The sequence below is a fragment of the Phasianus colchicus genome, unplaced genomic scaffold (assembly GCF_987193195.1).
Source record: "Phasianus colchicus unplaced genomic scaffold, bPhaCol1.hap1.1 HAP1_SCAFFOLD_98, whole genome shotgun sequence".
Taxonomy (NCBI): domain Eukaryota; kingdom Metazoa; phylum Chordata; class Aves; order Galliformes; family Phasianidae; genus Phasianus; species Phasianus colchicus.
In genome coordinates, this window is record NW_028325268.1 from 12,501 (window position 1) to 22,500 (window position 10,000).

Genomic DNA, 10,000 nt, shown 5'->3' on the forward strand with positions numbered 1-10,000 from the left:
CCGAGGCGCGGGTGCTCGTGAGGGGGTCGCGGTATGCCGGCACAGCCGCCTCCCCCTCCTCCTCCTCCTCCTCCTCCCGCCCCACCCCCCCAGCCCCTGCGCCCCACCCCGAGCTTAACCCTCGTACCCCCTCGCCCCCCCTCCCCCCCCTCCCCCTCTCCCCCCCCCACCCCCCGCCCCGGACTCGCCTCGCACGATTTATCTTTACCTACCTTTTTTTTTTTGCTTTGTTCAGCTTTTTACAAACTTCTCCATTTACGTATGGTTTTCCAGTTTTTTTATTTTTATTTTTATTTTTTTTTAATTTTTCCATTTCTTTATTTATTGGTGGGCTCGCGTGTGCGTGCGTGCGTGCGTGCGAGCGAGCGTGCGCGCGTGATTTTTACTTTTTTTTTGCTGCGTTTTTCATTTTTATTTTTTTCCTTTGTTTTTATGTTTTCTTTCTTTCTTTTCTATCTTCTGTTCCGTCTCGTTTAACTTCGAACGTTTCAGCTACAGTTTTTCTATTTTTTGAAATCTTTTTTTATGTTTATTTCTTTTAGCTTTCCCATCTCATCGTTCAAAATATCAAAAATATTTTTCTACGTACCTGTCTGCTTGCTCGCTCGCTCGCTCGTTTGTTTGCTTCCTCGCTTGCGGGCGTACGTTTTCCCAATGCTTTTTGAACCTCTGTCTAGTTGTTTATTTCTCTGTTTATTGATTTGTCGGCTCTCTCTCTCTCTCTCTCTCTCGCGTGCGTGCGTAGGCCCGGCCCGGCCCGGCCCGGCAGGCCCTCGCGAGGCGCGGGAGGTCGCGACGGGGATGCGGGTAGAGCCGGCGGCCGGCGCCTGAGGCCTTCCTTGCCCCCGCCCGCCCTGCACACGCACCCCCCCCCCTCCCCCCGCCCCCGGCCCCAGCCTTGACCCCTGACCCTCCCTCTCCCAGGCAGATGCGATTTTTAATTTCGTTTTTTTTTTTTCCTTTTTAAATGTTCCTTGACTTTCCTCGTTGTTCTGATCTTTTCATTTCATTTTATCTTTTGTTTTCCTATTTGTAGGCCCGGCTCGGGATGGCGGGCCCACGCCGAGGCGCGGGCGGTCGTGACGGGGTGGCGGTATGCCGCCACAGCCGCCGCTGCATTCCCCCCCCCCCCCCCCCCCTCCTCTTAACGTCCGTCCCGTGCCCCGTCGTCGTCCCCCCCCCCCCCCCCACCCAACACCCCTCGGCCCCCACCGCCCGGACTCGCCTCAACGTGATTTTTCTTTACCTATGGTTCTTTCCGTTTAGACTTCTGCCGTTTTCAGCTTTTTTAAAACTTTTCCATTTATATATGATGTTTCTCCGATTCCCCCCCAATATTTTTCCATTTGTTTGTTTATTTATTGCTTGGCTTGCTCGCTCGCTCACTCGCTCGCTCGCCCGTGCGTGCGTGATTTTTTTTTTTTTAATTTTAATTTAATTTTTTCCTGTGTTTTTATGTTGTCTTGTTTAGCTTCAAACGTTTCAGCTTCTCTTTTCTAACTTTTTTTTTAGTTCTTTTTTTTTTCTTTTTTAATTTTCCTCCTTATTTATTCATTCCATTAAAATATTTTCCTACGTACCTTTTCGCTTGCGTGCGTGCTGGCGGCTGCCCGCCTGAGCCCCCCCCCCCCCCCCCCCTTTTTCTTTCTTTCTTTCTTTCTTTCTTTCTTTCTTTCTTTCTTTCTTTCTTTCTTTCTTTCTTTCTTTCTTTCTTTCTTTTTCTTTTCTTTTTCTTTTCTTTTCTTTTTTTCCCCCTCCGTGTTCCTGCTTTTCTGTTTTCGATTTTTCAGAAGCTTCTTAATTTTTGTATGTTTTTCTGATTTTTTTTGAACTTTTTTCCGTTTCTTTCTTTAGTTATTGGCTTAATTCATATATTTATCTATCTACCCATCCGTCTGCCTGTCTCCCCGTCCATTTGCTTGCTTGCTCGCTTGCTCGCTCGCCCGCTCCCGCGCGCGTGCGTTTGAGTAGGCCCGGCCCGGCCCGGCGCGCCCTTCCGTTGGGAAGAAGGGGGTCGCGACGGGCTTACGGGTAGATCTCGCGGCCGGCCACCTGAACTTCCCAGCGCGCAAAGCCTAAACCTGACCCTTACCCTAACCTCGCCCGCCTACCCTAACCCTAGCCCTAACCCGCCCTCTCCCGGACGTGCCCCGCCCGACTGGCCCGCTTTTCTGCAGCACCTGTAGACGTATTCTTCTTTCTCTCTCTCTTTCTCTCTTTCTCCCGCCCCCCCCCCCCCCCCCCCCCCCCCCACCTCTTTCTTTCTTTCTCTCTTTTCTTTCCCACCCTAGTCCCCTCCCCCGGCCCCCCGGCCCCTCTTACTTTCTTCTCGAAGACGTCCATCCGACGTCCGTGCGAGCGCTCGTTTGCTCGGTGGTCGTCCGTTCCTTCCTTCCTTCTTCTTGGGGGACGTTGGCCGAGAGAGCTGCGGGATTTGGGTTTTCCGTTATTTCTTCTTCCCGCCTTTCCTTTCTTTTGCCGCTGCCTGTGCCCGTCCCCCTCCACCCACCCGACTCCCACCCTGCCCGATCGGACCGGGTTTGTTCGCCGTTCCCGCCTCCTTTTTTTTTTTTCTTTTTAATTTCATTTTTTACTTTTTTAAGCTCCCTACCTCACCCGCACCCCCCCACACCCCCCTACCCACCACCACCACCACCTCCCACTCCGCCCTCCTCCTCCCCCTCCCCCTCCTCGGTTCCCCCCCCCCCCCCCCCCGCCACCCTCCTTTTTTTTTTTTTTTTTAATTTTTCTCTCTCGCTTCCCTCCGGCGGGCCAGGCCCGATGGCTTCGACCGGTCCCCGCAAACTCCCGCCCCCCCCCCCCCCCCCCCCCCGAAACCGGCCGAGGACCCACCCCCAGCCCGCCACGCGCTTTCTTTCCGTTTCTTTCTATTTTTTCTTTTTTTTCTCTGGGGGGAAAGGGGGGGGGGGGGGGGGTGGCCGGGCCGGGGTGGGTGGGTGAGGGAACGGGCACGCCCGCCGCCCGGGAGAGGGGCTCAGGGCGAGCCCGGCGTCCGGATGAGTCGAAGGAACGAATCCCAGACGAACGCACACACCCACCCCCGGGACGGACGAGGCCGTTCCCCGCCGGCCTACCTCTGCCGCCGTCTTCCCGCCATTTCTTTTCCTCCCCGCGCTGACACGAGCGGCCGATCCCGTCGCGAGCCCGCCGGACGTTTCCCGCCCGCCCCGCTACGCGCGGGCGGGGACCCGCCGGCGCCTGCGCGCTTCCGCAGAGGGGGAGTGGGGCGGGGGGGGCGGGGGTGGGGAGTGGGGGGAGGAAGCGGGGGACATAGCGGCGAGCGGGAAAAGCGCCCTCCCCGCCCAAAACACAAACACACACCATCACCACCCCCACCCCGCAAGCCGCGGGCGGATCGGGTTAGAAATACCCGACTCCGAACACCCGGCGCGAAGAGCTACCGGGCCACCGAGCGAAAAGGGAATCAAACGAAAAGTGTCAAACGAGCGAACGCGCACGCAAACACGCGCCGGTAAAATAAACAAACGAACGGACAGACAAACAAACGCACGCGAGACGAACGAGAAGGGGCCTCCGCCGGACCCCGAGCCGCGGCGGCCGCAATGCGGACCCCGCACCGAACCGCGCCGAACGCGGCCGGACGCCCCTCAGAGCGGGGGCGGCCGGCCGCGCCAGCCGCCGACACGCGGAGCCCGAGTACGCCAGGAACGGGCCGGCCCGGGAGCGACCGACTCGGTCGAACCGAGGCGGAGGCGGCGGCGGCGGCGGCGGCGGCGGCGGCTCGGGTACGACGGAAAGACGGCAAGGCCCAGGCGAGCGCCGAACAACCCGGTCGCTGCCGCGGCGGCGGCCGGACTGCGCGCGGTCTATACGGCTCGGCGCGGCTCCGCCGGTCCGCAGCGGCAAGGAGAGGTCGGCAAAAACGGACGGCCGGAGGTCGCTGCGGCGCCGGCCAGGCAGCGGCGGCCACGTCAGCCCGGCTCCGCGCGGTTGCCTGGTCTCCCGCAGACGGCCTGGGGTCGCTGCGGCGGCGGCCCGGCGGCGGCGGCCACGTCAGCCCGTCTCCGCGCGGTTGCCTGGTCTCCCGCAGCGGGCCAGAGGTCGCTGCGGAGCCGGCCCGGCCGCGGCGGCCACGTCTACCCGGCTCCGCGAGGCTGCATGGCGAGGCGTAGCCGGCCTGGGGTCGCTGCGGCGCCGTTCCTGCAGCGGCGGCCACGTCTACCCGGCTCCGCGAGGCTGCATGGCGCGGCTGCAGCCGCCCAGGGGTCGCTGCGGCGCCGGCCCGGCAGCGGCGGCCACGTCTACCCGGCTCCGCGAGGCTGCATGGCGAGGCGTGGCCGGCCTGGGGTCGCTGCGGCGCCGTTCCGGCATCGGCGGCCACGTCTACCCGGCTCCGCGCGGCTGCCTGGCGCGGCGCAGCCGCCCAGGGGTCGCTGCGGCGCCGGCCCGGCTGCGGCGGCCACGTCTAGCCGGCTCCGCGCGGCTGCCTGGCCCGGCGCGGCCGCCCAGGGGTCGCTGCGGCGCCGGGCCGGCAGCGGTGGCCACGTCTACCCGGCTCCGCGAGGCTGCATGGCGAGGCGTGGCCGGCCTGGGGTCGCTGCGGCGCCGGCCCGGCAGAGGCGGCCACGTCTACCCGGCTCCGCGCGGCTGCCTGGCGCGGCGCAGCCGCCCAGGGGTCGCTGCGGCGCCGTCCCGGCTGCGGCGGCCACGTCTACCCGGCTCCGCGCGGTTGCCTGGTCTCCCGCAGCGGGCCAGAGGTCGCTACGGAGCCGTCCCGGCAGCGGCGGCCACGTCTACCCGGCTCCGGGAGGCTGCCTGGCCTCCCGCAGACGGCCTGGGGTCGCTGCGGCGCCGGCCCAGCAGCCGCGGCCACGTCAGCCCGACTCCGCGCGGCTGCCTTGTGCGGCGCAGCGGGCCCGGCGTCGCTGCGGAGCCGTCCCGGCAGCGGCGGCCACGTCTACCCGGCTCCGCGAAGCTGCATTTCGCGACTGCAGCCGTCCTGGGGTCGCTGGGGCGCAGTTCCGGCATCGGCGGACAAGTCTACCCGGCTCCGCGAGGCTGCATGGCGCGGCTCAACCGGCCTGGGGTCGCTGCGGCGGCGGCCCGGCAGCCGCGGCCACGTCTACCCGGCTCCGCGAAGCTGCATGGCGCGGCGTAGCCGGCCTGGGGTCGCTGCGGCGCCGTTCCGGCATCGGCGGCCACGTCTACCCGGCTCCGCGCGGCTGCATGGCGCGGCTCAACCGGCCTGGGGTCGCTGCGGCGCCGTTCCGGCATCGGCGGACGAGTCTACCCGGCTCCGCGCGGCTGCCTGGCGCGGCTCAACCGGCCTGGGGTCGCTGCGGCGCCGGCCCGGCGGCGGCGGCCACGTCTACCCGGCTCCGCGAAGCTGCATGGCGCGGCTCAACCGGCCTGGGGTCGCTGCGGCGCCGTTCCGGGAGCTGCGGCCACGTCTACCCGGCTCCTCGCGGTTGCCTGGTCTCACGCAGACGGCCTGGGGTCGCTGCGGCGCCGTTCCGGCATCGGCGGACGAGTCTACCCGGCTCCGCGCGGCTGCCTGGCGCGGCTCAACCGGCCTGGGGTCGCTGCGGCGCCGGCCCGGCAGCGGCGGCCACGTCTACCCGGCTCCGCGAGGCTGCATGGCGAGGCGTGGCCGGCCTGGGGTCGCTGCGGCGCCGGCCCGGCAGAGGCGGCCACGTCTACCCGGCTCCGCGCGGCTGCCTGGCGCGGCGCAGCCGCCCAGGGGTCGCTGCGGCGCCGTCCCGGCTGCGGCGGCCACGTCTACCCGGCTCCGCGCGGTTGCCTGGTCTCCCGCAGCGGGCCAGAGGTCGCTACGGAGCCGTCCCGGCAGCGGCGGCCACGTCTACCCGGCTCCGCGCGGTTGCCTGGTCTCCCGCAGACGGCCTGGGGTCGCTGCGGCGCCGTTCCGGCATCGGCGGACGAGTCTACCCGGCTCCGCGCGGCTGCCTGGCGCGGCTCAACCGGCCTGGGGTCGCTGCGGCGCCGGCCCGGCAGCCGCGGCCACGTCTACCCGGCTCCGCGAAGCTGCATGGCGAGGCGTAGCCGGCATGGGGTCGCTGCGGCGCCGTTCCGGCAGCGGCGGCCACGTCTACCCGGCTCCGCACTGCTGCCTGGCGCGGCGTAGCCGGCCTGGGGTCGCTGCGGCGCCGTTCCGGCAGCGGCGGCCACGTCTAGCCGGCTCCGCGAGGCTGCATGGCGCGGCGTAGCCGGCCTGGGGTCGCTGCGGCGCCGGCCCGGCGGCGGCGGCCACGTCTACCCGGCTCCGCGAGGCTGCATGGCGAGGCGTAGCCGGCATGGGGTCGCTGCGGCGCCGTTCCGGCATCGGCGGCCACGTCTACCCGGCTCCGCACTGCTGCCTGGCGCGGCGTAGCCGGCCTGGGGTCGCTGCGGCGCCGTTCCGGCAGCGGCGGCCACGTCTAGCCGGCTCCGCGAGGCTGCATGGCGCGGCGTAGCCGGCCTGGGGTCGCTGCGGCGCCGGCCCGGCGGCGGCGGCCACGTCTACCCGGCTCCGCGAGGCTGCATGGCGAGGCGTAGCCGGCATGGGGTCGCTGCGGCGCCGTTCCGGCATCGGCGGCCACGTCTACCCGGCTCCGCACTGCTGCCTGGCGCGGCGCAGCCGCCCAGGGGTCGCTGCGGCGCCGTTCCGGCATCGGCGGCCACGTCTACCCGGCTCCGGGAGGCTGCCTGGCCTCCCGCAGACGGCCTGGGGTCGCAGCGGCGGCCCGGTAGCCGCGGCCACGTCATCCCGGCTACGCGCGGCTGCCTTGTGCGGCGCAGCCGGCCCGGCTTCGCCGCGGAGCCGTCCCGGCAGCGGCGGCCACGTCTACCCGGCTCCGCGAAGCTGCACGGCGCGGCGTAGCCGGCCTGGGGTCGCTGCGGCGCCGTTCCGGCAGCAGCGGCCACGTCTACCCGGCTCCGCGCGGCTGCCTGGCGCGGCTCAACCAGCCTGGTGTCGCTGCGGCGCCTTTTCGGCAGCGGCGGCCACGTCTACCCGGCTCCGCGCGGTTTCCTTGGTCTCCCGCAGCGGGAAGAGGTCGCTGCGGAGCCGGCCCGGCAGCGGCGGCCACGTCTACCCGGCTCCGCGAGGCTGCATGGCGAGGCGTAGCCGGCCTGGGGTCGCTGCGGCGCCGTTCCGGCATCGGCGGCCACGTCTACCCGGCTCCGCACTGCTGCCTGGCGCGGCGCAGCCGCCCAGGGGTCGCTGCGGCGCCGGCCCGGCAGCGGCGGCCACGTCTACCCGGCTCCGCGAGGCTGCATGGCGAGGCGTAGCCGGCATGGGGTCGCTGCGGCGCCGTTCCGGCAGCGGCGGCCACGTCTACCCGGCTCCGGGAGGCTGCCTGGCCTCCCGCAGACGACTGGGGTCGCAGCGGCGGCCCGGTAGCCGCGGCCACGTCAGCCCGGCTCCGCGCGGCTGCCTGGAGCGGCGCAGCCGGCCCGGCTTCGCCGCGGAGCCGTCCCGGCAGCGGCGGCCACGTCTACCCGGCTCCGCGAAGCTTCATTGCGCGACTGCAGCCGTCCTGGGGTCGCTGCGGCGCCGTTCCGGCATCGGCGGACGAGTCTAACCCGGCTCCGCGCGGCTGCATGGCGCGGCTCAAACGGCCTGGGGTCGCTGCGGCGCCGGCCCGGCAGCGGCGGCCACGTCTATTCGGCTCCGCGAGGCTGCATGGCGCGGCGTAGCCGGCCTGGGGTCGCTGCGGCGCCGTTCCGGCATCGGCGGCCACGTCTACCCGGCTCCGCGCGGCTTCCTGGCGCGGCGCAGCCGCCCAGGGGTCGCTGCGGCGCCGCCCCGGCAGCGGTGGCCACGTCTACCCGGCTCCGCGAGGCTGCATGGCGAGGCGTGGCCGGCCTGGGGTCGCTGCGGCGCCGGCCCGGCAGAGGCGGCCACGTCTACCCGGCTCCGCGCGGCTGCCTGGCGCGGCGCAGCCGCCCAGGGGTCGCTGCGGCGCCGTTCCGGCTGCGGCGGCCACGTCTACCCGGCTCCGCGCGGTTGCCTGGTCTCCCGCAGCGGGCCAGAGGTCGCTACGGAGCCGTCCCGGCAGCGGCGGCCACGTCTACCCGGCTCCGGGAGGCTGCCTGGCCTCCCGCAGACGGCCTGGGGTCGCTGCGGCGCCGGCCCGGCATCCGCGTCCACGTCAGCCCGACTCCGCGCGGCTGCCTTGTGCGGCGCAGCGGGCCCGGCGTCGCTGCGGAGCCGTCCCGGCAGCGGCGGCCACGTCTACCCGGCTCCGCGAAGCTGCATTTCGCGACTGCAGCCGTCCTGGGGTCGCTGGGGCGCAGTTCCGGCATCGGCGGACAAGTCTACCCGGCTCCGCGCGGCTGCATGGCGCGGCTCAACCGGCCTGGGGTCGCTGCGGCGCCGTTCCGGCAGCGGCGGCCACGTCTACCCGGCTCCGCCCGGCTGCCAGGCGCGGCGCATCCGCCCAGGGGTCGCTGCGGCGCCGTTCCGGCAGCGGCGGCCACGTCTACCCGGCTCCGCCCGGCTGCCAGGCGCGGCGCATCCGCCCAGGGGTCGCTGCGGCGCCGTTCCGGCAGCGGCGGCCACGTCTACCCGGCTCCGCCCGGCTGCCAGGCGCGGCGCATCCGCCCAGGGGTCGCCGCGGCGCCGTTCCGGCAGCGGCGGCCACGTCTACCCGGCTCCGGCGGCTGTTCGCGTCTTTTGTGTGTGGGGGGGGCGCTGCTGCTACGGTGCGGCCAGAGGCGTCGCTCTAATTCTCTGCCTCCAGTTATGTCGAGGTAAAGGTCGGCTGCTGTCGGAGCCTTTGCCGGTAGTCGGCGTCGTCGTCCGTGGAGCTTTCTTTTCGGATGCCTTTACTTTTCGTCGGTAGGAGAGAGTGCGGACTCTGCTCCGGAGATCGGTGGTGAGCGGGCGCTCGCGAGCTGGGTTGACCGGCCGGCCAGACGGGTTTCGGCGGCGGTCGGCGGTGGCGGCGGCTCTCTGGGGCGTCGGTTCGTGTGGTCGATCCGGTCGCTTCGGTTTGTCCGTCGCGCCCCGTCCCGCCGTTCGGTGGTGGGTTAAGGCGGTCTCCCGGGCGAGCGGCGAAAAAAAGCCGGGCAAGGCGAGAGAGAGCTGTGCGGGTGAAATAGCCGGCTCCCGCGCCGCCCAGGGCGAACCCGAGAAGGCGAGAGAGAACAATCGAACGAACGGGGGAAGCCGGCTGCAGCGCTCGCTGGCGCGAAGCGGAGAAAGCGAGAGAGAAAGCGAGCGCGGAGAAGGGCACAGTCCGGTCAGCCGGCACTCGAAGGCAGAAGGGCCGGGGGCGTCCCCGGTGGGTCCCGCCGCGACGGTGGAAGGCGGGACCCGATGGTCGTGGCGGCGGCGCCTCGTTCTCGTTCCGCACCGCATCCTCACCTGCACGCGGGAGCCCCGGCCGAACACGAGAGGCGCTCCTCGGGCGCATCGGAGAGGCTTCCCGGCGGGCCGGTCCTATCCCGCTCCCCGCCTCGCTCGGGGTGGCGTGGGGCGGGCCGGTGTTCAGGCACGGGCGAGCACCTCTCGGCAGACGTTGCCCACGCACACCCGCCTGCACGTGCGCGCGCGGTCTTTCCGCCGCGTCCTGGAGAAGGGCTCGCATCTTCTCCTCCCTTCCTTCCTTCCTTCCCCCTACCCGTCTTCTTGTCGATCGATGAGGCCATTCGGGTCGCGTCGGAGAGGGCCCCCGGCGGGCCGGCGCTTCCACGCTCCCCGTCCCGGGGAAGCCGCGGCGGCGTCCGGTGTTCAGGCACGGGCGGCCTCCTCTCCGGTTCGCTTCCCGCCGTAGGCGAGGTGAGGCGCCCGCCCGGGCCGAGAGCGGGCTCGTCCGTCCGTTCGCTCGGTGCCGGAGCAAGGGCTCGCCCGACCGAATCCAGCCGTGTGACAGCCGAGCGGCCCCGCGAGCCGCAGGCGTACCGAGTTCGTTGAGCGAGGCGCCGGCGCCGGCCTCGGTTCGGGGCCCGGCGGGTGCCGGCCGCGAGCAGCTAGCCGGCGGGGTGGCAACCGAGGAAAACCGTGGACAAATGGAGC